General features: G+C 39.1%; 1 pseudogene across 1 annotated transcript; it reads left to right on the top strand.

Moving 5' to 3' along the window:
* Window positions 1-2,918: 2,918 nt before the first annotated feature.
* LOC145064129 (UDP-galactose/UDP-glucose transporter 7-like) lies at window positions 2,919-19,031 on the top strand (annotated as a pseudogene). Its single transcript, XR_013688049.1, has 6 exons — window positions 2,919-2,990; window positions 3,921-4,031; window positions 4,131-4,266; window positions 4,846-5,010; window positions 18,488-18,592; window positions 18,739-19,031. The product of XR_013688049.1 is annotated as a UDP-galactose/UDP-glucose transporter 7-like (transcript).
* The last annotated feature ends 8,117 nt before the right edge of the window (window positions 19,032-27,148 follow it).

The raw sequence follows: 27,148 nt of genomic DNA, 5'->3' as shown, positions 1-27,148 counted from the left end.
CATATCTAATAATGGGTAGAAGACCATTCCACCCCTCTCCGACCTTTCTTGAATCAGCTTGACCAAAACCCCAAGGTCAACTAAAGTCAACTCTAGTCAACGGTCAAACTTTGACCAGACTCGTCGAGTGCACATGGGTGACTCGGCAAGTCCAAGCGTGTCCTCTGGATCCTTCTAAAGACTCACTCGACTCGTCGTGTGAACCTTCCACTCGACAGGTTACCACCGGTCATAAATCGCGGGGCAACCCAATCTGACTCGTCGAGTTCCCTTATGGACTTGGCAAGTTTCCTCCATGGCAACACTCATTCGACCTTCTGAGATCAGATCTGTTCTCTAACTTATAGATCTGGCCTTCTAGCACCCAAAAGTCACGTAAAGGTCCGAACTTGAGGCTCATGCATGGTGTATTTTGCTCTATACATCATTATGACTCCATTGAAGCTTCATAGCTTCAATTCTCCAAGGTTACTCCTTCATCGCTGCCTACTTTTAGGTTCTCTGGACCTCACAAGGTCCAGATCAACAAAATAACTCGAAAAAGGGTTTCAATGCACCCAAAAACCCATCAATAAGGTGATACAATCCCTAACTTAACCACCAAAGGAAATCTACTCAAACACAAGGGAGACAAGAGCTTGTACCAGAACTAAAGCTTGAAATGAGGATGAAACTGATCCACCAACCCTCCTCTGAGATCCTTGCAACACCCTTGACCTTCTTCTCAAAGAAATGACCTCCAATTAGCCTCTCTCTCCTCTTTAGCTCACAAATAGCTCTAGGGTTTCTCTCAAGGGACAAAGACACTGATGGGAAAGGGCCAAGGAGGCTATAAGTGCCTTTAAATAGGCCTAGGCCCGAGAGAATTACAGTTTCTGTTAACAGCGCTGACTCGGCGAGTCAGCTTGCCGACGCGTCGAGTCCATTCATTGTCCACGTCACCAAGCCGCGATCGTACTCGACGACTTAAGGCGCCAACTTGTCGAGTTACTCCTCATAACTTCAAAAATAAATACTCATTTTGTCATTCCTGAAAATCTGGATGTTACAAGCATTCTATTGTAAATTCACTATTTACTTCACACAGTGGCGTGCCATTTCTGTCGCGTAACTTCGACAGATCATAACTTCTTCGTTATAACTCGGATTTCGACATTCTTTATATCTCCTGAATCCTTGTCACGACCACTACAACTTTCTTCATAGATATTGGGTTTGTCTAACATTTTATCTTTGAGCTTATTTTTATTATATCTTTACAAACAAGTATATAATCATATAAAATCACATATTTCACATAGTATTCAAGTAATTCATCTTTATTACTTTAAAATAAGTCACAATGGTTGATCTTGACTATTACATCATCGAATTAATGCTTAGCCTCGAAATACGGGCGTTCCAGATTTTGAGGTGACGACTCCTCATTTTATACTCCAATTAACATTTGCTTTAGTTATGTAAAGTGGGAAAAAGGAAGCAACTTCAATCGGTCGGGCGGACCAGGGCTGTAAGAACCCGAACAGGAGCCATAAGCATAATGCAACCCAATGAAGCGAATAAGGGTTTAAAGAAGCAAAAAAGCCCTAATTGAATCGACAAGAGTGAGCAAGACAGAGGCTCATAAACCCCCTCGCTGATCGCCGTGCTACTGCTCCGTCGCAAGTGTGCTCCGCCCCTGCTTCATTTTCGCTTTTACCGTTATCGCTTGCCCCGGTGCCTATTTGGTGCTCTCTGCTGTGGGCATCGTCTCCTCGTGTGACGACACAGGTTGGTTTGCGTTTACAAGTGTAATATTTCTGCACTAATAAGAATGTAATAAGTATTTACTCATGTTGTGATGTCAATATTCTTATCCAGTTGGATGTAACAGGAATTTATAAAAAAAACATTTGATGTTATTACAAAGAGTGGACCATTAGAACCATTACCTGTGTTTGTTTGATACTTTTTTCATTGGTTCTCAAATGAAATAAGCTTTTGTCATCAAGATGTGCCATTATTGATACATTTCAGTTTGGTGATATCTTCTTTTGGTTCTTATCGGTGTTGAACAGTTGAATGCATGGTCAGCCCACATGACTGAAACAAGAATATTGTACTATTATAATTATGTGACAGGACAGTCTACTTACCAGAAACCACCTGGTTTTAAGAGAGAGGTAAGTCCAATGTTTCATGTAAACTGTTCTTTGGTGTATTGTGCTGAATTTATCTTTTCATGATCTATATGTTCTTTCTTAATTAAACTAATGTTGCTTTTTTTTATCTTTCATATTCTTGATATGTACTTCTTGTTAGCAGCTTGAAAGAGTTTATGCACAACCAACTCCAATTTAATGGTGAGTGCTCGCATGCTTTAGTTGGACATTGTTTTTATTGTTTTTGTCACTCTTAGCGCCTTTGAATTGTCAAATATCTGCCTTTTTCATTATTTGTTTTTTATATTTTGTTCAGGGAGAAGTGTGCTGGCACTGATTGGTCAATGGTTACCACAAATGATGGCAAAAGATACTTGGTCGGTGCTGTGTTACTTTCTTCTTGTTATATATAGATCTTATGAAGGATACTCATCATTTTACTTTTAAGGATTTCCCCTTTTGGTTTGAATGAAGAATAATAAGCTCCATATAGTAAGACTGGCTTTCTGGACCTGGGGAAGTAATTATGTTGTTTATCCAGTTTAGAGAAGCGTGAACTTGGATGTTTTAAATTAACATGGAGGCTTTGTTTGCTTATGAAATCTAAAATCGATATATTGGAACTCCAGTTCGAAAGGTATGCATGGATCAAAATGTGACCTTTCTAAGATCATCTTGTAAGTCTTTTATGAAGGTGGAAAAAATGATGGGAACTCACACAGGTAACATGACTTGCATCATGCCTATATTGGTCAATTTACATGTTTCCACATATAAATGGTAACTCGTTTAAAAAACAGTGGGGAGATTGAAGGAAGGAGTGAAGGAAGTGATAGGAATACAACTGAGGTAAGAAACCTTTATGTCATCAGCTGTAGTTGAAAAGGCTAAGCCACAAATGATGGCTAAAACAAAGGGAAACTGAGACAAAGCTGTATTTTTAACTTTGTTTTACTAACTTTTCGTTTTTAAAACATCATGTATCTTATAAAAGTTTAATCTTTATCTGGTTGGTTGCTCAGTTGAGCAGCTAGCAAATACCAATAGAAGTGACTGAGCAAAGAAAAAAGCAAGAGATTGATGTATTGAATTTGAAAGAACAATCAATGTCAGTGCCAAATTCTACTAATGCAAATGCTACTAGTTTAACTGAAAAAGGATCTGGTCCTTTAAGCCGCTGTACACACAAGGTCTATTTCTTTTTCTAGACTGAATAAACCGTTTGAATGAGTCTAAATGACCGATTTACCCTTACATTCCAAAAATGAATACTATATTTATCAATTTTAACATGTTAGCCTTCAAATTTCGAACGCATCGCAGAAGCCTTGAAATCTCGAACACATTGCAGATTCAAGCAGGCAACAGTAAAAAAAAATCTGTTTATTATGCATGGATGTATTCCTCTATTTCTATTTCTATTTCTAATTCTAATTGGTGATTAGTTTTGTGAAATTCTCAAGCTTTTATCTTTATGTTCTTGTTTTTCTTTTCAAGGGTTTTGGAAGCTGTTGAATTCTGTTTTCTTTATCTTTCTGATCATATACTTTCATTTTTTTCTATTTCAACAGTATGCTTTCAATCTTTTTATTATTAAGGAATTTCACTTTATAAAATCTACCTGAGTTATAGTAATTTCAATTTTTTTCTTATTATAGCATTGAAAATTACTTTGTATTTCGATAACATTGCCATAATTAGGTAGATTTTTCAAATGACAATGTTTTGACCTGATTGGCAACTGACTTTTTGATCCTTATTTGTTTAATCTCTTTTCAGGTGATTCTTTCAGTATCACTAACTATTGCAGGGGTAATCATTGCTGCACTTGGAGATTTTTCTTTCGACTTGTTTGGATGTATCGTGGCTCTTATTTCTGTCTTCTTCCAGGTGAGATTATGTGTTTAGGGTCTATGGAATTCTGTTATAATTTAATTATTGAGTAGAAATAGAAATGAGATTTATAATAATGGCACATGCACTATACAGACGATGTACCTAGTTTTGGTAGAGAGGTCTTGTGCAGAAGATGGGCTTTAATCGATTGAAATCATGTTTTACAACAATCTTCTTTCCTTGCCATTCTGGAGAATTCCCAAGTTCAATCTCATTATTATACGCAAAGGTCAAGATCTCCTTATGTTTGTATATTTAGTGTTATGAGAAGCCTTTAATTCTTGACATTAGTTGGTAAATAACCAAAAAGTTAATTAATAAGACCCCGGTTCTTTTCCCCCCATTAAGTGTTGTCTTGGATGAAGTGCTATATGATAAATGATGTTAAAAACATATTTGAAAATTGAATAAGGGGAAACTTGTTAAAGTTAGGACTTTATGTGAAACCCAGATTTCCCTATTCTTTCTGCAACAAGTCAGAAAGAAACATTCATATATGGCTTATGAGATTAAATCATGTCTCAACAAAAAAAAATATATTGCTAAAAATTCAACATTTGGAGGGGGGTATCGGTCTACAAAATTGATATGAATGTTTAAAACTTAGCAATTTAATAAATGACTGCAACTCTAACAACAATATGTCCTTTCTAGCCAAAAACGAGTTTTTTGAACCGGTCAAAAATAATATAATGGTTTACTCATTCCAAAAAATAGTTAATTTGACTAAATCGATAAAATGGTGAGATCACAAGTGGTTTTCTGAAAACTACCCAAATTGTTGATATTTTTATTCTACTAATTTGAGTTGTTCCTTTTCCATGTACAAAGTGCTTCCTTGTACTTTTGGTTAATGTTTGTTCTTTCCCTAGTGATGGCCATGATCTTAAACTACACCAAGTTTTTATGTACAATTGTCAATTATGCCCTTACTACAACCACTGTGGGGGACCTGAAGGGCGTCAGATCCATAGTAAGTCACCATACTCAAATCAAAGGCTTCAATTCAAAAAATAGCTTACATAATTATGTTGATTTGCTTACTAAAGTATCTCACTTTCATATCTTCCCATTACAACATTCTACTTTGAAAATTTTGCAATTTCATCCATTAATATTTTTATTGATATAATTTGGTAGGTTTTTCATAGTACAATATCTTAGTAAGCAAAAATTGGGTAGAAATAGGATGTTACAATAAACATGTAAGTAAAAGGAAAATACCCAACTACACTATACATGATCTAGAGTAATAGAAAAAAAGATTACAATATTACTGATAGCTTCATTTTATTTACTTATTTTTATAGTTTATTTTAGTACATTTCATTCGCATTTTAGTTAACTTTCATGCATATTTTCCCTTTTGTTATTTTTATGACCATTTCGGGGTACTTTCTAGTTTCTTGAGCATTATTGCAGATTTTCTTGGAAACTAGCGGGGCGGCACTTTTGCGAGGCGATTGGGCTTGAAGGGAATTGGAGGTTTCATGCTTGATGGCTATGAAGGTGATTCATGGGGTGGACTTGTCAATTGCTTGAAGGCTTGGAAGAATTGAGCTTTAAATTTGAAAGATGCGGGGGAACATTCAAGCGTATGAAAATTATTAATCGGACGAGTTCACGAGCTTTGGAGGATTTAGAGAGGTCAAATTGGGCTTTAAATGAAGAAAAACTTGAAGAAAATGGGCTAGGAGGTGATTGGATTCGATCTGGGCTAGTGGGATATGCTTTAGAGGCCCAAAATCTCAAAGGAGCCCATGTCAGGTACCACCCGCGCAACCCACCCGCGCAGCAGCACGCGGGTCGCGCAAGGCCATGCAGGGGCAATTTCGGAAATCCTTCTTTTGAGCTATTTGATGAAGGTTGGTGCCCATCTTTTGCATACTCTTGGACATCCGATTTTTGAAGATTCTCTCTGGAGTTTTGGAGACTTTTGAAGGCCAAGAACCCTTGAAGAACATCATATTTTTACCTCTTGATTCTTGCTTAATGTTTGGTACAAATTTCTCTAACTTTGTTTCTTTGTGTTTAGCCATGCTTGGTTAAGCTAATCTTGGTTGACTTTTGGTTAATCCTTTGAACTTTTGTTGAATGTTGAAGAATCCATGAAAATGTTCTTAAATCTTTATGGGAATGTTTTGTGTTTTAACATCTTATCACTACTTGTATGTTTTAGTTCATGAGTTTAAATGTGTTTGTGGTGATTAGTTGGCTAATTTCTTGATTAAGTAAAGGATCCTCAAATTAGCAAGCAACAAATGATTTTTGTGTTGTTTTTGCTTCACACAATCATAAAAACATTTCCTCCAACATGGTGGTGAAAGCATTTGCCCCCTCTTGGATTTGGTGACTTTTTGGTTCTTAATGCTAGTTGACTTTCACTAATTACATGCTATTTGGAATTAGTGACTTTGACTAAGGAAATTGTTATGAACTTCTCTAGCCATTTCAACAATTAAGAAAAGTCTAGGTAATCTCAAGCTCCTTGGATTACTATAGCCAAATTAAGGATTTAAATCAAAGTATTGCACCATTGGATTCTAATGATATGTTCATCAAAAGTCAAAGTGAGGAAACTTTAAGTCAACCATCTCTCCCTTATTGATTTTACATCAAACTCTTATTTTTGTTGCATTTGTCTATTTAAATCATAGTTAATTCTAGTTTGTTTCAAGTATTTCAAAACACCAAAACCCCCCATTTTATTTTTATTGTCATTTTACAAGTATTTTTACAAAGAGATTTTTCATAGAGTTATAAATTGAACCAATCTCCGTGGATTCGATCCCTTTACCACTATACACTATTTTAGTGTGTAATATTTAGGGTTATTATTTGTGTTGGCCTCGACAACCACCAAATTTTTGGCGCCGTTGCCGGGGATTGGTTTATTTTTAATCAATTTGTTTCTCTATGCCCAGATCTCAGCGTACAGGTGACTTGATTTACAACCCCGAAATCGAAAAAGAAGCAAGGCGTTTGGCTAAGGAAAAACGAGTTGAACGTGGTCAAACTTCTAACCCCCACGGGGATTTGGAGGTTGAAACCGCTTCATTAAGTGATATAGAACCCGATTCTAGTCCCGACCCTCGCCAAGAAATTCCCGAAACACCACCCCTACAACAAAATCCACCCATTATTGAACCAATTGTAATGGCAGACGGAGGAGAAGTTCCCGAGAGAACCTTGAGGCAAATGATGGAGACCGATGTTACACAAACTCCAACCGGTATCAATTACCCGGTTTTGGAAGGAGGTTCGGAATTGAAGTCAAGTTTAGTCCACCACCTACCAACTTTTCATGGATTGGAGAACGAAGACCCTCATAAGCACTTGAAGATGTTCCACATTATTTGCACTAGCATGAAGCCACAAGGGTCAACCGATGATCAAATCAAGCTAAGGGCATTCCCCTTTTCATTGGCCGATAGAGCAAAAGATTGGTTATTCTATCTTCCACCGGGGTCGATCAACTCATGGACCGACATGGCAAGAGCTTTCCTTGATAAGTTCTATCCCGCCTCAAGAGTCTCAAGTCTTCGAAATGAGATTTGTGGAATCCGCCAAGGTCAAAATGAGACTTTCCATGATTATTGGGAGAGGTTCAACAACTTGTGCTATAGTTGCCCACAACATCAAATTCCGGAACAACTCCTCATTCAACACTTCTACGAGGGATTGTTGCCAATGGAGAGAAGACTAGTTGATGCCTCAAGTGGTGGAGATGTCTTTAGTAAAACCCCACAACAAACAAGACAACTTTTCAACACCATAGCCGCGAATTCACAACATTTTGGCCCTCGCCAAGATATGAAAAGAGACACACAACACAAAGTCAATGAAGTGGGAACATCAAATCTCGAGTCTCAAATCAAAGATCTAACCTCCGTTGTCCAAAAGCTAGCCATGGGACAAACTCCACAAGTGATGGTTTGTGGAATATGTGCAACAATGGGACATCCTACGGATATGTGTCCCATCCTTCAAGAAGATGCGGAGCATGTGAATGCCACGGGAGAGTTCCAAAACTACCACAACAAACCATCCGGTTACCAAAATGCATATAACTCAAGTTGGAAGCCAAATCCCAACATGAGCTACAACCCAAGATCATTGCCTCAAAATGCATTGGTTAGACCATCCTATCCACCACCACAACCTCATTACCAACATCAACAACCACACTATCAACCCAAACCGCACCCTCCACATCATCATCAACAACCTCCTCAATCCCAACCATGTAGCTCCGGAATGTCTCTTGAAGACATTGTCAAATCTCTAGCCACTAGTACCCAACAATTCCAAAAAGAAACAAGGACTAGTATCTCCAACCTTGAAGCACAAATGGGAGATATAGTTACATCCATAAGCAAGTTGGAATCCCGTGGTAAACTCGCTTCTCAAACCGGAAAGAACCCAAATGTCAATGTGGTGACATTGAGAAGTGGCAAACAAGCCGGAGAAAGTAGTTCAAAGAAGAAGCCGAGGGAAGAAGAGGAAGAGATAGAAGTTATTCCCGTTGAAGTACCTATAATCAAGAATGATGCACAAGCCGGAGTTCCAAAGAAGACTGCCCCTCTAGTAACACCAATATCCACTCAACCACCGTTCCCCTCCCGACTTTCAACTTCAAAGAAGAATATGGAGGAGAAAGAGATTTTGGACACCTTCCGAAAGGTGGAAGTAAACATCCCTCTACTTGACACAATCAAGCAAATCCCGAGATATGCAAAGTTCTTGAAAGAACTTTGTACCAACAAGAGGAAGTTGAAGGGAAATGAGAAAATTTTGATGAATGAAAACGCATCCGCGGTTTTACAAAGGAAACTTCCACCCAAATGCAAAGATCCCGGAATGTTCACGGTTCCTTGCAAGATTGGGGATGTCACTTTTAGTAGTGCTATGCTTGATCTTGGTGCCTCTATCAATGTCATGCCCTATTCGGTATATGAATCATTAAATGTCGGACCCTTAAGTGAAACCGGTGTCATAATCTCTCTTGCGGATAAATCGAGTGTCTTTCCTAGAGGTGTTTTAGAAGATGTCCTAGTGCAAGTGAACCAATTAGTCTTCCCGGCGGATTTCTATGTGATTGATCTAGATGAGCAAGTGTCCTCCAAATCGGCTCTAATCTTGCTTGGGAGACCGTTCTTGAAGACGGCTAGGACAAAGATCGATGTGTATGCGGGAAGTTTGACAATGGAGTTTGATGGCGAAACGATAAGTTTTAATATTTATGATGCCATGAGATATCCTAGTGACGTCTCATCTTTGTACTTTGTTGATGTTGTTGAGCCAATTACTCAAGAATTGTTTGAGTTGTCTAACGGTGATATGTTGGAAATGATCTTGAGCAAAGGATTCGATTGTGGGAAGATAGCCGAACAATTAAAGCTTTATTCTTTGGATCCGGAAGTTGAGAAGTTGGTAAGTAAAATGGAGATGAAAAAATTCACAAGATTAGATGTCAAGCAAATTGAATTGCCCCCAACTCACACAAAATTGCCGCCATCCCTTGTTCAACCACCCGAATTGGAATTGAAGGTCTTACCTCAACATTTGAAGTATGCTTACTTGGGAAAGAATGAAACCCTTCCAGTTATCATTTCAACTCATTTAACCGAATTCGAAGAAGAGCAACTCCTCAAGGTGTTGAAGGAGCATAAAGAAGCCATGGGTTGGACGATTGCGGATATCAAGGGTTTGAGCCCCTCCACTTGTATGCACAAGATCTTAATGGAGGATGAATGCAAGCCAAGTAGAGACGCGCAAAGAAGGTTAAATCCGCCAATGATGGAAGTTGTGAAGAAAGAGATATTAAAGCTTCTTGATGCGGGGATGATCTATCCAATCTCGGATAGCAAGTGGGTGAGCCCGGTGCAAGTCGTTCCAAAGAAGACGGGAATCACGGTGGTCGAGAACAACAAAGGTATGATGGTCCCCACTCGTGTGCAAAACGGGTGGAGAGTATGTATTGACTACCGCAAACTCAATGCAAGCACAAGAAAAGATCATTTCCCATTGCCTTTCATTGACCAAATGTTAGAAAGGTTGGCCGGGAAATCTCATTATTGTTGTCTCGACGGGTATTCCGGTTTTCACCAAATCCCGGTGGCACCGGAAGACCAAGAAAAGACGACATTTACATGTCCATTTGGTACTTTTGCCTACCGGAGAATGCCATTTGGATTGTGTAACGCCCCGGCCACTTTCCAACGTTGTATGGTTAGTATCTTTTCGGAATACGTTGAAAACATAATTGAGGTTTTTATGGATGATTTCACGGTCTATGGCAACTCCTTTCAAGAATGTTTGACTAACCTCACAAAAATTTTAAAAAGATGCATCGAAACAAACTTGGTTTTGAATTTTGAGAAATGTCATTTCATGGTGAGTCAAGGTCTCATTTTGGGTCACATTGTGTCTAGAAAAGGAATTGAGGTAGATAAGGCCAAAATTGATGTTATTCAAAGCTTACCTTACCCGACTTGTGTTCGGGAAGTTCGTTCTTTTCTGGGCCATGCAGGTTTCTACAGAAGGTTCATCAAGGATTTTTCAAAGATAACAAGACCAATGTGCCAACTCTTGCAAAAGGAGGTCGATTTCGAGTTCAATGAGGCGTGCAAAGAAGCTTTTGACAAGCTCAAAGAGTTGCTTACATCCGCTCCCATCATGCAAGCACCAAATTGGGATCTCCCCTTTGAGATCATGTGTGATGCAAGCAACTATGCGATAGGCGCCGTTTTGGGTCAAAAGAATGGGAGGGCCTCCCACGTGATCTATTATGCATCAAGGACACTAGACAATGCTCAAAGCAACTACTCTACCACGGAGAAGGAGCTATTGGCCATAGTGTTCGCCTTGGAGAAGTTTAGACAATACCTACTTGGTACCAAGGTCATAGTGTATTCGGATCACGCAGCACTTAAGTACTTGATGACGAAGAAAGATGCAAAGCCGAGACTCATCCGGTGGATCCTACTGCTACAAGAATTTGACTTGGAAATCCGAGACAAGAGTGGATGCGAGAACCTCGTTGCCGATCATCTAAGCCGGATCATTTCAAATGAAACTCCTCTCCCATTGCGGGACGAGTTTCCGGATGAGCATCTCTTTTCCCTTACTCAATCTATTCCTTGGTATGCCGATATCGTTAACTTTTTGGTCACAAAAAGGTATCCCGACACGTTCACACGTGCTCAAAAAGACAAGTTGAAAAGTGATGCAAAATACTATGTGTGGGATGAACCTTATTTGTGGAAACATTGTCCCGATCAAATCATTAGGCGATGTGTGCCCCAACAAGAGCACCAATCCATTTTGCAATTTTGTCATGAATTTGCTTGTGGGGGACACTTCGGACCTAGCCGGACTTTGAGAAAAGTCCTTGAATGTGGATTATTTTGGCCAACCATGTCACGCGATTGTTATATGTTTTGCAAAAGTTGTGAGCGGTGCCAAAGAACGGGAAACATTTCGCAAAAGAACCAAATGCCCCAAAATCAAATCCTTGTTTGTGAAATTTTTGACGTATGGGGGATTGATTTTATGGGCCCATTTCCCGTGTCATTTGGCAACGTTTATATTTTACTCGCGGTTGACTATGTTTCTAAATGGGTTGAAGCCAAAGCCACAAGATCGGACGATGCCAAAACGGTTATCGAGTTTTTAAAGTCTAATGTTTTTGCGAGATTTGGTGTGCCTAGGGCTTTGATTAGTGATAGAGGGACGCACTTTTGCAACAAAATGATGGAGGCTCTATTGAAGAAGTATCACGTGACTCATCGTGTCTCCACTGCCTATCACCCTCAAACGAATGGTCAAGCGGAGGTATCGAATCGTGAAGTGAAGTCTATTCTAGAGAAAACGGTGAATCCGACAAAGAAGGATTGGAGTTTGAGACTCGACGATGCCTTATGGGCATATCGGACCGCTTATAAGACCCCGATTGGAATGTCGCCTTTCAGATTAGTTTTCGGAAAACCTTGTCATCTTCCCGTCGAGTTAGAGCACCGAGCATTTTGGGCGGTCAAGAAATGCAACTTCGACATTGACGAGGCTGGAAGACATAGGAAACTTCAACTCCAAGAGCTAGAAGAATTGAGAAACGAATCCTATGAAAACGCAAGGATTTATAAGGAGAAAACGAAGCTCTTCCACGACAAGTCCATCACCCGGAAGAATTTTGAACCGGGACATAGGGTCTTACTTTACCATTCACGGTTGAAGTTATTCCCGGGCAAATTAAGATCAAGGTGGATTGGCCCATTTGTTGTAATAAAGACTTTTGACCATGGAGCGGTGGAAATCCAAAGTGAAGAAACGGGACAAATTTTCAAAGTCAATGGGCACCGATTAAAGCCATTCTATGAAGGTTTTAATGCAAGTGTTATTGAAATCATCCACTTGGATGTCCCGGTGTGTTGAACCAAGCTAGAAGGACGTCTCGCCTAAGACGTTAAAGAGGGGCATTTTTGGAAAGCTTTATGCTTTCATATTTCTACGTTCGAATAAAGAAGTTTTGAAAATGTTTTGATGCAACTTTTGAAGTCATTTTTGAAGAAGCCAAGAGTTTCTAGGTGTTTGGGGCCTTCCGAATCAAGAACTAGTGAAGAAAACGAAAAAAAAAAAATCGCAAACCGGGACCAGAACTCTGCATGACCCGCGCGACCCGTGCACGGGTGCGCGGCTGGTGTGCGCGGCCGGTCTCCAACATGCGACAACGATCAGATCCAAACTGCAACCTGTGCGCGACCCGCGCGCCCCCTCTGCGCGACCCGCGTGCTGCCTTGACGATCATCCCATAATTTGTTGACCAACTTTGACTTTCGTTGACCAGGTGGTTTAATGAGTTGACCAACATTGACCGGGTGTTGACCACACTTGAATATGGATTGAAAACCTCCAGCAACTCTCCTTCTTCATTTCATTCTCTCAAAACCCTCTCATTCTCTCTCAAACTCTCAAGAACACATACACCCACTTTTCACAAAAATTTGATTTCCCGGAGTTCCACCGGTCGGAATACGACGAGACCACCACCATTCTTCACCATTTTCCGTGCTCTACAAACCCCCGTCCCCACCTGAAGTTTACTCCGATCCATCGCCGGGTCTAGGGGCGCCACCACCACCCAACTCGCCGCTTTCCGGCCATTTTCCGGCCAACTCCTACCACCTCTCGCAATTCCGCCACCACCAAAGTGTTTCTTTTTCGGGGATCTTTACATCTAACCAAACAAAACCTCAAAATCTCACAAAAAATTTTCCATAATTTTTGAGCCACCACGAGCCGCCGCCGGATTTTTCACACAAATCAAGTTGAAAATATCCGTTCAATGAACAAGTCTTGCATTTAGGCACCCACGAATAACCAAAGCTTGGGGTGCACGGTAGCGGATTCCGGGTTCAAGTTCAATTTTGGGATAAAACGGGTATTCTCTTTCCTTGGTTTTTATTACATTGCATTGTTTCAATTCAGTAATTGCATTCAATTATGCTTTGGAAATTGCCTAAGATCGTTAGTTGTTGCCCGGTTTATTTGGAGACATTGATTTGAGAAAGGTTGAGATTGGTTAATTTGTTTGGAAATTTGTTCAAAAAAAAAAAAAAAATTGTTTAAACTTTGGTTGGGATTTCCTCATTTTGTCTCGTATTGCTGCCGAATTTTTGTTGGGATTATCAAATTAACCGAGTGTTGTTATTGAAACAATTTTACATTGTCAAAAGTTGGGTGTCATTATTTCTTGGATTTTTTTTTTTTTTTTTTTTTTTTTTTTTGTGTTCGGTCTAAAGATAGTTGCATTGATTTAAGAGTGGTGAGGTGAGGGATTACGTTGGTGAAGTTGTTTTTTATATTGTAGGTTTCGAAAATGGGCAAAACCACGGCTCGGACACGCACCCATGGATCATCGATCGATCCTAACCCGCAAAAGGATACCGCTGGTCCATCACGCAAAGCAGCCGGTAAACGAAAAAAAAGAGGAGAAGAGGGAAGCGATCCTTCCCTTACAAATGCTGAGATCAAAACCTATCGCTCCAATCTTCGGGGTCGCGCAATCCGGCCGAAAAAATTCTACCATAAAAAGTCCATGAAAAAGCTTGGGGTGCATGATGGTGTATACCATTTGTTCATAAAACTCGGTTGGCGTGGTTTTCTTCGACTTTGTGACAGAACTTACGAGGAACCCACAATGGAATTTCTTAGCACATATGCACGAGATGATGACACGGAAGTCCTCACATTCCAGTTGAAAGGGGAGCATCATAGACTCACATACGCAGAGCTTGATTCTATCATGGGTATAGACGATCCGTTCCGCATCAGCCCCCAAAGTCAAGAGTACCAAGATTTTCTGCGTTGCCCTGATGCAAACTTCTGGATGCAAATTTCCGGTCTCCCAACCTTCAACCCAAGCCGACAGCGAGCCAAGCACATTGTTCACCCCTATTGGCGAATTGCTCACCGAGTCCTTACGACGAGTATCTTCGGGCGTCTCGAGCCCGGTCAAATCAACAGATGTGAGCTATTTTTCCTCCGAAGCATGAGGCATGCACTCTCCCTCAGTTTTTCAGGATTCTTTTTAGACAAATGTGACTCCATACGCCAACGTTCCTCAGGGGAAATTTTCATCGGGGGACTCATCACGATCATAGGTCGAGCCGTCGGCCTAGACTTCCCGGCCCCCGAGTACATACCTGTCGACACCCCACCGAACTTCCTGCTAGATTGTGATACTCTCATCCGGATGGAGATGTTGCTCGATCGGGGAACACGCACGTACAATTGGTTAGACTCTGACAAAGCCCCGGTTTACATCCTGCCAAGTTGGATCGGTTCTTCATTCGATACAGACGACCCCGACACTTGGCTTCCTCCAGATCAGTTGACCCAAGCAGGTGTATTCCCAGAATTCGGTGATGATGAGGGTGACGATGCAGATGAACAAGAGGAAGAAGATGAAGAAGAGGACGATGAGATGCCCGAAGCTGAGGACCATTTTGACCAGCCTTCGATGCAGCAGCCGATGTTTCAGCATAATCAATTCCAGGCCCCTCCACATCATTTTGACCAGCCGCATCAGCAGGAGGGACACGAAGTCCCACCATATTTCCCCCCCACGTTCTTTGACCAATTTGCCACAATGTTCTCCACGGTGCAGCGTATCGACGCCCAAACGCAAGAGAATTCAAGAGCCATTCTAGATGTGGAAAGCCGTGTTGATCGATTGGAGCAGTCCTCCTCTCACACTTCCCGCCAGCTCCAGGATATGTGGGACCACCACCATCGCCAAGGGCATTTCCCGCCGCTCGACCCCCCGATCTAGGTCCTTTCTGCCCTTTCCTTAAGCATTGAGGACAATGCTTGTTCTTAAGCTTGGGGTGGGGCATTTCCTTTTTTTTCTTACTCTTTTTCATGCATTTTTAGTTAGGTTGCATAACATATTAGTTTAAGTTAATTTGCATTCATTTTTTTTTATTTTATTAAATTTTAAAAAGATTTTATTTTCTTCTTTTCTACTTTTAATTTCTGCATAACATTTAGCTTAAGACATTAGCATTCATGCATTTTTGTTGTCTGTTTATTCCCACCTCTCTTGGATGCCATGGAACAGGTTCATAGTTATTGTATCATTATTGGTCCAGGATCTTGTTGCTATCTCACCCATCGAACCGGGACCACTAGCTGCAGTTTGGGATTTCATACTTGGGATCAGATGCTGGTAGCTTAAAGGGGTAAGTGATCATGGACAGGTAGTTTTCATGAAGAATTATGCATACAATACTAACAATTGTAGGATATACTATAGCAATGGGTGTTCTTAGCCTTGCGGTCACTACCGCGGAGAGGATCACACTTGATCATGTTTGAACTGTTAGGATGAAGCATTGGTGCTTGTCCCCGAGTAGAATCCATATCCGGTCTCTTTACATCACCATATCTTTTTGCGATTTTCTTAGAATTTAGAGAGTCTTTTAGTCCACATTTGGACATTTTCATTATCTTTGAAAAACCACAAGTTTGAAAAGGAGCTTACATTACATCTTTATGCTCCACACATGGTCATTTTCACACTTAGGCCATTCGGATTATATCATTACCCTTTCGGTTCCACCTACACACCTTTGGGAACCAAATTTTGAGTCAAAGGGTTTTATAAAAAAAAAAAAAAAAAAAAAAGGGCAGGCAAATTCCCAGCTGCAGAAATCTGAGAAGGGTGACCGGTTCAATTATTGAACTAAATCTTCCAACATTTTGGTCACCCGGCGTTTGATATTCATTTATTTAGGTATGTTTTAGTGTATATAGATCAAGTTGTTTTTCGCAAATTGGTGATGTTAGGGAGACTGTCGAGTCGGATACTACGGGAGGTTTGGGCCAACGCTAAGTGAACTGATTCCTACAACGGTGCCCGAGCGATTAAACCTAGTTACACATGAGAGAAACCGGCAAATGTGAGATCAGAGTGTACACTTAAAGAAGAGCTCTACCCGAGCCCATCCAGTTGCTTTCTCCCTACTACAGATGTTCTTCATTGTATACATGTTCCATTGAGGCTGCGACTGCTCATCCCTCCTTACTCACCTAAAGGAGTTGTCCTGGCTGTGGTTTATGGTTCCATTGTCATCGGATGAAAAAGTTGTGAGATAGCAGCGAAATCAATTCTGACCATGTTGACTAACGTCGAACAGGTTCCATGGTTCTATCCATTCTTTTTATTTCTAGGGTAGTTCATCCCAAGTTCATTTAGTTTTGTCTTACTTGAGGACAAGTAAGGTTTAAGCTTGGGGTGATTTGATAGCTTCATTTTATTTACTTATTTTTATAGTTTATTTTAGTACATTTCATTCGCATTTTAGTTAACTTTCATGCATATTTTCCCTTTTGTTATTTTTATGACCATTTCGGGGTACTTTCTAGTTTCTTGAGCATTATTGCAGATTTTCTTGGAAACTAGCGGGGCGGCACTTTTGCGAGGCGATTGGGCTTGAAGGGAATTGGAGGTTTCATGCTTGATGGCTATGAAGGTGATTCATGGGGTGGACTTGTCAATTGCTTGAAGGCTTGGAAGAATTGAGCTTTAAATTTGAAAGATGCGGGGGAACATTCAAGCGTATGAAAATTATTAATCGGACGAGTTCACGAGCTTTGGAGGATTTAGAGAGGTCAAATTGGGCTTTAAATGAAGAAAAACTTGAAGAAAATGGGCTAGGAGGTGATTGGATTCGATCTGGGCTAGTGGGATATGCTTTAGAGGCCCAAAATCTCAAAGGAGCCCATGTCAGGTACCACCCGCGCAACCCACCCGCGCAGCAGCACGCGGGTCGCGCAAGGCCCTGCAGGGGCAATTTCGGAAATCCTTCTTTTGAGCTATTTGAGGAAGGTTGGTGCCCATCTTTTGCATACTCTTGGACATTCGATTTTTGAAGATTCTCTCTGGAGTTTTGGAGACTTTTGAAGGCCAAGAACCCTTGAAGAACATCATATTTTTACCTCTTGATTCTTGCTTAATGTTTGGTACAAATTTCTCTAACTTTGTTTCTTTGTGTTTAGCCATGCTTGGTTAAGCTAATCTTGGTTGACTTTTGGTTAATCCTTTGAACTTTTGTTGAATGTTGAAGAATCCATGAACATGTTCTTAAATCTTTATGGGAATGTTTTGTGTTTTAACATCTTATCACTACTTGTATGTTTTAGTTCATGAGTTTAAATGTGTTTGTGGTGATTAGTTGGCTAATTTCTTGATTAAGTAAAGGATCCTCAAATTAGCAAGCAACAAATGATTTTTGTGTTGTTTTTGCTTCACACAATCATAAAAACATTTCCTCCAACATGGTGGTGAAAGCATTTGCCCCCTCTTGGATTTGGTGACTTTTTGGTTCTTAATGCTAGTTGACTTTCACTAATTACATGCTATTTGGAATTAGTGACTTTGACTAAGGAAATTGTTATGAACTTCTCTAGCCATTTCAACAATTAAGAAAAGTCTAGGTAATCTCAAGCTCCTTGGATTACTATAGCCAAATTAAGGATTTAAATCAAAGTATTGCACCATTGGATTCTAATGATATGTTCATCAAAAGTCAAAGTGAGGAAACTTTAAGTCAACCATCTCTCCCTTATTGATTTTACATCAAACTCTTATTTTTGTTGCATTTGTCTATTTAAATCATAGTTAATTCTAGTTTGTTTCAAGTATTTCAAAACACCAAAACCCCCCATTTTATTTTTATTGTCATTTTACAAGTATTTTTACAAAGAGATTTTTCATAGAGTTATAAATTGAACCAATCTCCGTGGATTCGATCCCTTTACCACTATACACTATTTTAGTGTGTAATATTTAGGGTTATTATTTGTGTTGGCCTCGACAACCACCAATTACTCTACCTATTCCTGGATTTAATTACATTGTTTTGTGATTGGTTGGTTGGTTGGTTCAGACTCTTGGGTTCTTCTTACTGAGAGGAGTTCAAGTACACTTTCTGAATGTGAGTGGATTGGTGATCAACACTCTCGGTGGTTTGTGGTATTCGCTTGCCTTAGAGGTAACATGAAATGCATTTACCTTTAGCAATGCTTTTCATTTATTATGTGCCAAATATAGAAACACTTGTACTTTCATCATTAATCAATTTAACCAGTAAACTATTATTATAAGTTGTTGTTTAACTTTATTTTGGAAATGTTTCAGCAAATGGCAACTGCTTTACTTATACACTTTGGAAGAATAATGGGATGGGCAAGAGCCAAACCACACTGCAAAAAAGCAAATACTGGTTTCACTATTTTATAATGGAAATGTGGCTTTTTCTTTGGCAAGCTTGAAAGGAGACAACATTCCAATGTACATTGCTATAAAACGACTTATGCCTCTAGCTGTATTAATTGTTGGACTTTTTATAAAAAGAGGAAACACTCAAAATAGGTTATTCTGTTGCATTTCATTTCTATCATGTATATTTTGTTAGCTGAATTTGTTGTTTATAAATATGACAAATAGCAACGTAATTTCTGATCATATACTTTCATTTTTTTTCTATTGAAACATTACGCTTTCAATCTTTTTATTATTAAGGAATTATCAATCATATACTTTCATTTTTTATCTATCTTTTTCTACTAAGCTGTCAATGGAACAAAATGTTGGATTAGGTGTCTAAGCTATAACTATATTTGGTATGTACTTGACCCAGTTGTAGCATGGTTCTTTTAGGTTGCCTTCGTCAGAGCAACTTGACTAGATGTATAATGGAGAAAGAGGTTATCATGGTTTATTAATATATTATATGTATAATATATTAAAGGAGAAATTATATTTGTTTAATTAATATTGGTCAAGAATTAATTTAGAATTAATTTTGTGGTCAAAAGATATTAATTAAACTTGGGGGATTAATATTGTAATTATAAGATAGTTGAAATATGGGCTATGGATCCCTTAGGAAAGGAATGGACGATTTTACATGGGAGCCCATATAGAAATCGTCCAAGCTATGGATTCTAGAAGGATCTTGTGGGCTGCTTAGGGCTTAAGCAACCGGATTAGGTCTTTGACTGAAACCCTAACTCTGCAACTATATAAAGGACCCTAGGCTTCAAAATTTCGTCTACCACTTGAACCCTAGAGATCATAGAGTCGATTTTAAGCTTTCCCCCTCTCTCCAAGATCATCGAATTGTTTTTGGTGTTTGTGATTCATTAGAGGCATCACCTTTGAGGTGCTAAGTTTCTCAAAAGCTCAAGATCTTCAAGCAACAATTAAAGGTAACTTTCTAACTTTTTTATTAGATGTTAATTTCATTTTGCATATAAAAATAGAAAAACTAGATCCAAGCATTAGGTTTTGCATGAACACCAAAGGAATGTTGTTTTGCTCATAACCCAATAGTGGTATCAGAGCCTAGATCGTTTCTCTTTTGTATTTGATGCATAGCTAATCTGTTCAAGCTCAAAAATTGAAAAATTATGCCTCTGACTGATGGACTCGTCAAGTCACCAGATGAACTCCACGAGTCAGGGCTACTCGACGAGTCCTGTTCTATGACTCGACGAGTCGGCTCGTCTAGTGGCTGATTTTTCGGGATTTTGACTAAAATTGAATTGGGATAATTACCAAAAACATATTTGACCGATAAAACTCGATTTTTTCAATATAGTATTGATTATCATAATTTAGTTGAAGGATAATTGTCATTAATAAGATAATTACTTGTTTTATAAGATAAAACTGATTATTTGTATTTTTTATTTGAATTATCTTATAAAGAAAATAGATTAGGTCAAATTATGTGATAAATATTAATAATATGATTAATTAATTTGATCTAAAAGATGTTTTGAAAAAGTTTCAAAACTTGTCCTCAAGTTTTGGAACTTAAATTTTTGATTAAAAGGTTAATTTTTAACTATTTAAATTCTAATTAACACTAGAATTTTACAAGTTTAAAATTCAACTCTTATACTATTATTATATTATTACAAGATTAATAATTATATTTATGTATAAGATTAAGCTAGTCTTACTGTTAGTAGACCTCATTCACGAAACCGATCTATAAGGAGGGTATAAGGTTGCTGCCTATAAAATGGTAGTTTAATGGGTGTCAACTCTCACCTACCGCTTCCTTGATAGGTGGAGGGTCGTTAGCCGAACGGTTAGGATAGGACAACTAATTCCTCATTAAAAATATAATGTTTAATAAAGTAACTAAATGTTTTTTATAAAAATTCTCAATCTTAGTTACTTTAGGAAAAATGTGAAATGATGCTATTCCATGAAATTACAATTTCCACCATGCCAAGTCATTAGTGGAGCGTGTGTGGATAACCGACACACTAATTTAGGACTAGCAATAGTGGCAAAGGGTGAGTTGATGTTTAACATAGATCAATGGAGCGTGTGTGGCTAACTGGCACATTGATTAGGTGGTAAATGACATCGGGGTACCAAGTACATTTGCATGGTTATTCATACCTTGTTTGTGATCCTCGATATCCCAATCACAAACTTGAAGGGCATATCGAGATTTAAACATGCCATTGAAAAGTTCAATGAATCTCAAAAGATGTAGGAGTTTTAGTACATTTAAAACTTAATTGCTTTTTCATTTTTCATGTTGGAAATTGGTAAATCGTCATTTACCTACCTTCAAGTTATTTGCATTTTGGATTACGACATCCCTCTTCCAAATTGTAAATATTTTGTTGGATCATAGCCCTAATATCTCATTTAGGTGTTTAATTGTGGATTCTTATCTAATCTAAACTTTGTTCCTATTCTGTTTCAAATGTCTACTTTGATCTAACAACAACAATGCTTCTGGCTCAACCCCTTCTAACTCATTCTCACTCATAAACTTGTGTAGGAGGGTGATATTTGATGGGTCCAATTTCAATGATTGGATCCACAACATTCACATGGTCACCCGCTACAAGGACAAAGAGTATGTTCTTGACAAGGAGCTGAAAGAGGTCAATGTGAACACTGCTACTCCTGAACAAATCGTCGCTTACGAAACCCACGAGCAAGATGCTACGAAGGTTCATTGCATCATGCTCGCAACAATGACTGCTGAACTCCAAAAGTCATACGAGGACTACTACCCCTACGAGATGCACCAAGATTTGATGGAAAGGTACCATCAAAGTGCTAGGCAGGAACGCTATGAGATCATTGTTGCGATGATCACTACCAAAATGAAGGATGGAGAGTCCATCATGGCCCACTTGCAGAAAATGCAGAGATACATGGACCTCTTACTGAAGTTTAATGTCAAATTCGATGAGGAGTTGGCCATAGATCTCATTCTACACTCATTGCCTCCTTTTTACGACCAGATTCATATGACCTACCACATGAACAAGGAGGAGGTCACTCTAATCAAGCTTCAAGTCCTGCTAAGGACTTGTGAGAGTAGTCTGAAAGGAAAATCTATTGCATCTACTCCTACTACTACTGCCCCAGTTTTGGCTATTGGGCAAGGAAAAGGAAAGAAGAGGAAGGCTCCTTCTAAGAGCCACAAGGGAAAGTCTCAAGATGGTACCTCTTCTAGTGGAACCAAAGTTGGTCCTGTTGCTCCCTCTTCCAACCCGAAGGACATGGAGTGCTTATACTGCCATGATAAAGGGCATTGGAAACAAAGCTGCCCGAAGTATCTCAAAGATATCAAGGATGGGAAGATACATCCATCCTTCACATGTATTTATACTATTCAATCTAATAGTTCATCACATGATATGTCTTGGGTCCTCGATACAGGATGTGGTTTTCACATTTGTTATGATTTGCAGGGTCTAAGAAGAATTAGGGATATGGAACATGGGAAGACAAACTTGATCATGGGAAATAGGAAAGTGTCGCATGTCACCAAGATTGGAGTTTACTCTTTAGTGCTTAGTATTGGGTTAGGTCTAGATTTGAATAATTGTTGATATTCGTCATAAATGACACAAAACATTATTTCTTTTCATGGTTTGTATAAATAAGGTTTTAGATTTTCGTTTAATAATGAAAATGGTTCTATTAATGCCTTCTTTAATGGTACTTTCTATTTTGAAGCATTGCCTTGTAATGGTATATATGAAACTGTGATGGTTGTAGACAACTTAGGAAATGATGTGTTGCATATCAATTCTTCCAATGGTGTGGATAAGGCATGCTTGTGGTATTGTCGTGTTGGACATGTCAACAAGAAGTGCATAGCCCAACTCCAAAAGGATGGAGTGTTGGAGTCATTCGAGTTTAGGGACGATGACACGTGCGAGTCTTGTTTACTAGGAAAGATGACCAAGTCACCCTTCACTGGTACTTGTGAAAGGGGTGAGGGTTTGTTGGATCTCATACATACCAATGTATGTGGGCCCTTTAGATCCACTACAAAGGATGCGAACCGTTTCTATTTGACTTTCACCGATGATTATAGCTGAGATGGGTATATCTACTTAATGAAGCACAAGTCAGAAACTTTTGAAAAATTTAAAAAGTTTAAGCAGGAAGTCGAGAATCAGCTAGGAAGGAAAATTAAGATTTTCCGATCAGGTCGAGGAGGAGAGTACCTTAGTATTGAATTCCACGACTACCTCAAGGAATGCAGAATTGTTTCGCAATTGACGCCACCTAGGACACTGCAGTTGAATGGTGTGGCTGAGAGGAACAATCGACCTTTGTTAGACACGGTTCGTTCCATGATGAATTCAGCTTCATTACCTATCTCATTCTGGGGGTATACCTTAGAGACTGTCGTCCATATCCTTAATCTAGTCCCGACTAAGAAGGTTGCCAAAACACCTCATGAGATGTGGACAGGGAAAGTTCCCTCATTGGCACATATCAAGGTTTGGTGTTGCGAGACTTTCGTAAGACGAGAGACTCACAACAAGCTCGAGACTCATAGTGAGAGATGTATTTTCATTGGCTATCTGCAAAAGTCCTTTGGATATCTCTTCTATAGACCGAGTGACAATATTGTCTTCGTTGCTAGGAGAGGGGTTTTCTGAGAATGAGAACTCATATGCCAAGAGGACAGTGGGAGGAAAATTAATCTTGAAGAGCTTCAATAATCAAACAATGAAAGAACCTCTAACACTGGTGCTCAACCCGAGGAGGAAACTCCTGTTGAACCGATTGACGAGTCCCTACCTCTTAGACGTTCTAGTAGAGTCAGTGTTCCACTTGTGTCGTATGGTTTCCATATAACAAGTGAAGGTGATACCTTTATTAGTGATAGCACATTAATAAATTTGGATGAACCTAACAACTACAAGGAAGCCATGGCAGGCCCGAAGTCTGCAAAGCGGAAAGAGGCTATAGACAACAAGATTTAGTCCATGTATGACAATCAAGTTTGAAACTTGGTTGACAATGTGCCAGGTCGTAAGATGGTCGGGTGCAAGTGGATCTTCAAGAAGTAGACCGACATGGATGGGAAAGTACACACGTATAAGACGCGATTGGTTGCGAAGGGCTTTACTCAAACTCCCAGAGTTGACTGTGATAAGACCTTCTCACCAGTAGCGAAGATCAAGTCTATAAGGGTTATGCTAGCCATAGTTGTGTTTCATGATGATGAAATATGGCATACTGATTTCAAAACCGCTTTCCTTAATGGGAAGTTGGCTGAAGATGTTTACATGAGTCAGCCAGTGGGTTTTGTCAATCCAGAGCACCCTAATAGACTATGTAAGCTTGAGTAATCCATTTATGGATTGTAACAAGCATCTCGCAGATGAAATCTTTGTTTCGATGAGAAAGTCAAAGAGATTGGTTTTTCAAGAAGCGAGGATGAGTCATGTGTATATGTCGAAGCTAGTGGGAGTATAGTTAGCTTTCTCGTTTTGTATGTGGACGACATACTGCTCATAGGAAACGACCTCTCAACCCTGCAGGAGGTTAAGTCCTTGCTTGGGAAGTGCTTCGCTATAAAGGACCTCGGAGAAGCTGCTTATATTCTAGGGATAAGGATTTTGAGAAATAGGAGTAAGAGACAAATAGGACTTAGTCAAAGTACTTACTTAGATAAAGTGTTGAAAATTTTCAACATGGAGAATTCCAAGAAAAGGGAGTTACCAATCCAAAGAAATACAAAGTTGAGTAAGACTCAAATCCCGAGTACCGATGTCGAGATAGCAGAGATGAGCAGAGTACCTTATGCTTTCGCAGTTGGCTCAATCATGTATGCTATGACATTTACTCATCCTGATGTGGGCTTCGCTTTGAGCATGGTCAGCAGATATCAAGGGAACCTTTGTAGAGCACATTGGACCGCAGTATAGAATATTCTTAAGTACCTTCGAAGGACTAAGGAACAGTTTCTTATCTTCGGTGGGAGTGATGAATAGAGAGTGCGAGGGTATAGTGACACTAGTTTTCAGACTGGCCGGGATAATTTCCGCTCGCAGTCGGGCTCGGTCTTTAGCCTGAATGGAGGAGCAGTGACATGGAAAATTTCCAAGCAGGAGACTGTAGCTGATTCAACGTGCGAATCATAGTACATAGCAGCAAGCAGAGCGTCGAAGGAGGAAATATGGCTAAAGAACTTCATCGGAGACCTTGGAATTGTACCAGCCATAAAGGAGCCTATGGAGATTTTCTGTGATAACGAAGGTGCGGTTGCCTTAACCAAGGAACCGAGGGATCATGGCAGATCCAGACATATCGACATAAAATATCATTTCATTAGACATCAGGTAGAAGAGGGACTCCTCGTAGTGAAGAGGGTATCGTTAGAAGAGAACCCAATAGATCCCCTTACGAAGGGACTGAGTAGGGTTAAGCACTTGCAGCACGCTAGGAGCACTGGGCTGAAGGACAATATTAGTTTTAGTGATTAGATAGCATTTAGAACCTTGTAATAGATAAATTGTAATTAACATTTGATGATTAAATAAAGGAGTTTTATTTATAAGTAAAGTTACTTTCTTGTGTTAATTATTTACTATTGTTTCACTTTGCATGTTTTGACTTCCTAAATAATAAAATTATTTGAACTTTCCACATTCGATCATACATTGGAAGTAAGTATGAAAGAAGACTGTCATGAATTGGTTTGTAGATTGTCTTAGTGTTTACACATAGCAAAAGTTTGCTACAACATTCATGAGTACTTATGAAATATGATTTGAGTATTGGATTAAACCCGTACTCACATGAATCACTTCATGGAATTTAATCACGAGTGATTGTGAGATGGTAATATCATATGGTCTTAAAACCTAGATATATGAGTTGTTGTTCACGAGTTGGTTGTGCAATGATAATGCGTAAATGCATCAGTAACTTGATGTTATAAAACGTATTGTTGTGTACGATTTGATGAGTAAATAGTACAAGCATATAAGTCGATGTTTATCTGTTCCTTTTATCCTACGAGGGTAAAAGCGATATCTTGGGCCCCTTAATGATTTTGTTTGAATTATGTGTCAGGATCGGTCAGGACTAAATCTATGTGTTCAATTAATTTTTATGTCAGACAAATCAGAGATCGAGAAAGAAACTGTTGGACAATAAGTATGACTATGTTCCATGTAATTTTCCACACAATATAATGAGAACGGAGGACTATACGATCCCTTATCTAAAGGACGTGCCAGAGTTCGACAACGGCTTTTGAGAGCTACGATTGCTAATCGAATTTTGAACTCGTACTTGCATTTATAGTTATTATACTTATCTAAGTGGAAGACTATTGGATTAGTTGTCTAAGCCATAACTATATTTGGTACGTACTTGACCCGATTGTAGCTTGGTTCTTTTGGGTTGCCTTCACTAGAGCTACTTGACTGGATGTATAATGGAGAAAGAGGTTATTATGGTTTATTAATATATTATACGAATAATATATTAAAGGAAAAATCATATTTGTTTAATTATATTGGTCAAGAATTAATTTAGAATTAATTTTGTGGTCAAAAGATATTAATTAAACTCGGTGGACTGATATTGTAATTATAAGATAGTTGCAATATGGGATGTGGATCCCATAGGAAAGGAATGGACAATTTTATATGGGAGCCCATATAGAAATCATCCAATCTAGGAATTCTAGAAGGATCTTGTGGGCTGCTTAGGGCTTAAGCGACCAGATTAGGTCTTTGACTGAAACCCTAACTCTGCAACTATATAAAGGACCCTAGGCTTCACAATTTCAGCTACATCTTGAACCCTAGAGATCATAGAGCCTATTTTAGGATTTCCCCTCTCTCCAAGATCATCCAATTGTTTTTGGTGTTTGTGATTCATTAGAGGTATCACATTTGAGGTGCTAGGTTTCTCAAAAGCTCAAGATCGTTAAGCAACAATCAAGGGTAACTTTCTAACTTGTTTATTAGATGTTAATTTCATTTTGTCGCATGATAGATTCGGGTCTGCAAGTCTTGGACAATTATTGCATGTACAAATTGAAAAACTAGATCCAAGCATTAGGGTTTGCATGAACACCATAGTAATGTTGTTTTGCTCATAACCCAACACAAATTTTGGTAAGTTTTTCCGGTCATATGATTCGGTCTAAATCATCACTACAGTTTGTTAAGTAGAGGCCCATTTGTTTTTATCATACTCAATTTTCTAAAAAGATGTTTGTTCTTATTTGAATCATTTAGAC

Source organism: Lactuca serriola, chromosome 7 (assembly GCF_051521515.1).
Source record: "Lactuca serriola cultivar US96UC23 chromosome 7, Lser_US96UC23_V15, whole genome shotgun sequence".
Lineage (NCBI taxonomy): Eukaryota > Viridiplantae > Streptophyta > Magnoliopsida > Asterales > Asteraceae > Lactuca > Lactuca serriola.
This window is presented reverse-complemented; position numbering and strand designations above follow the sequence as displayed.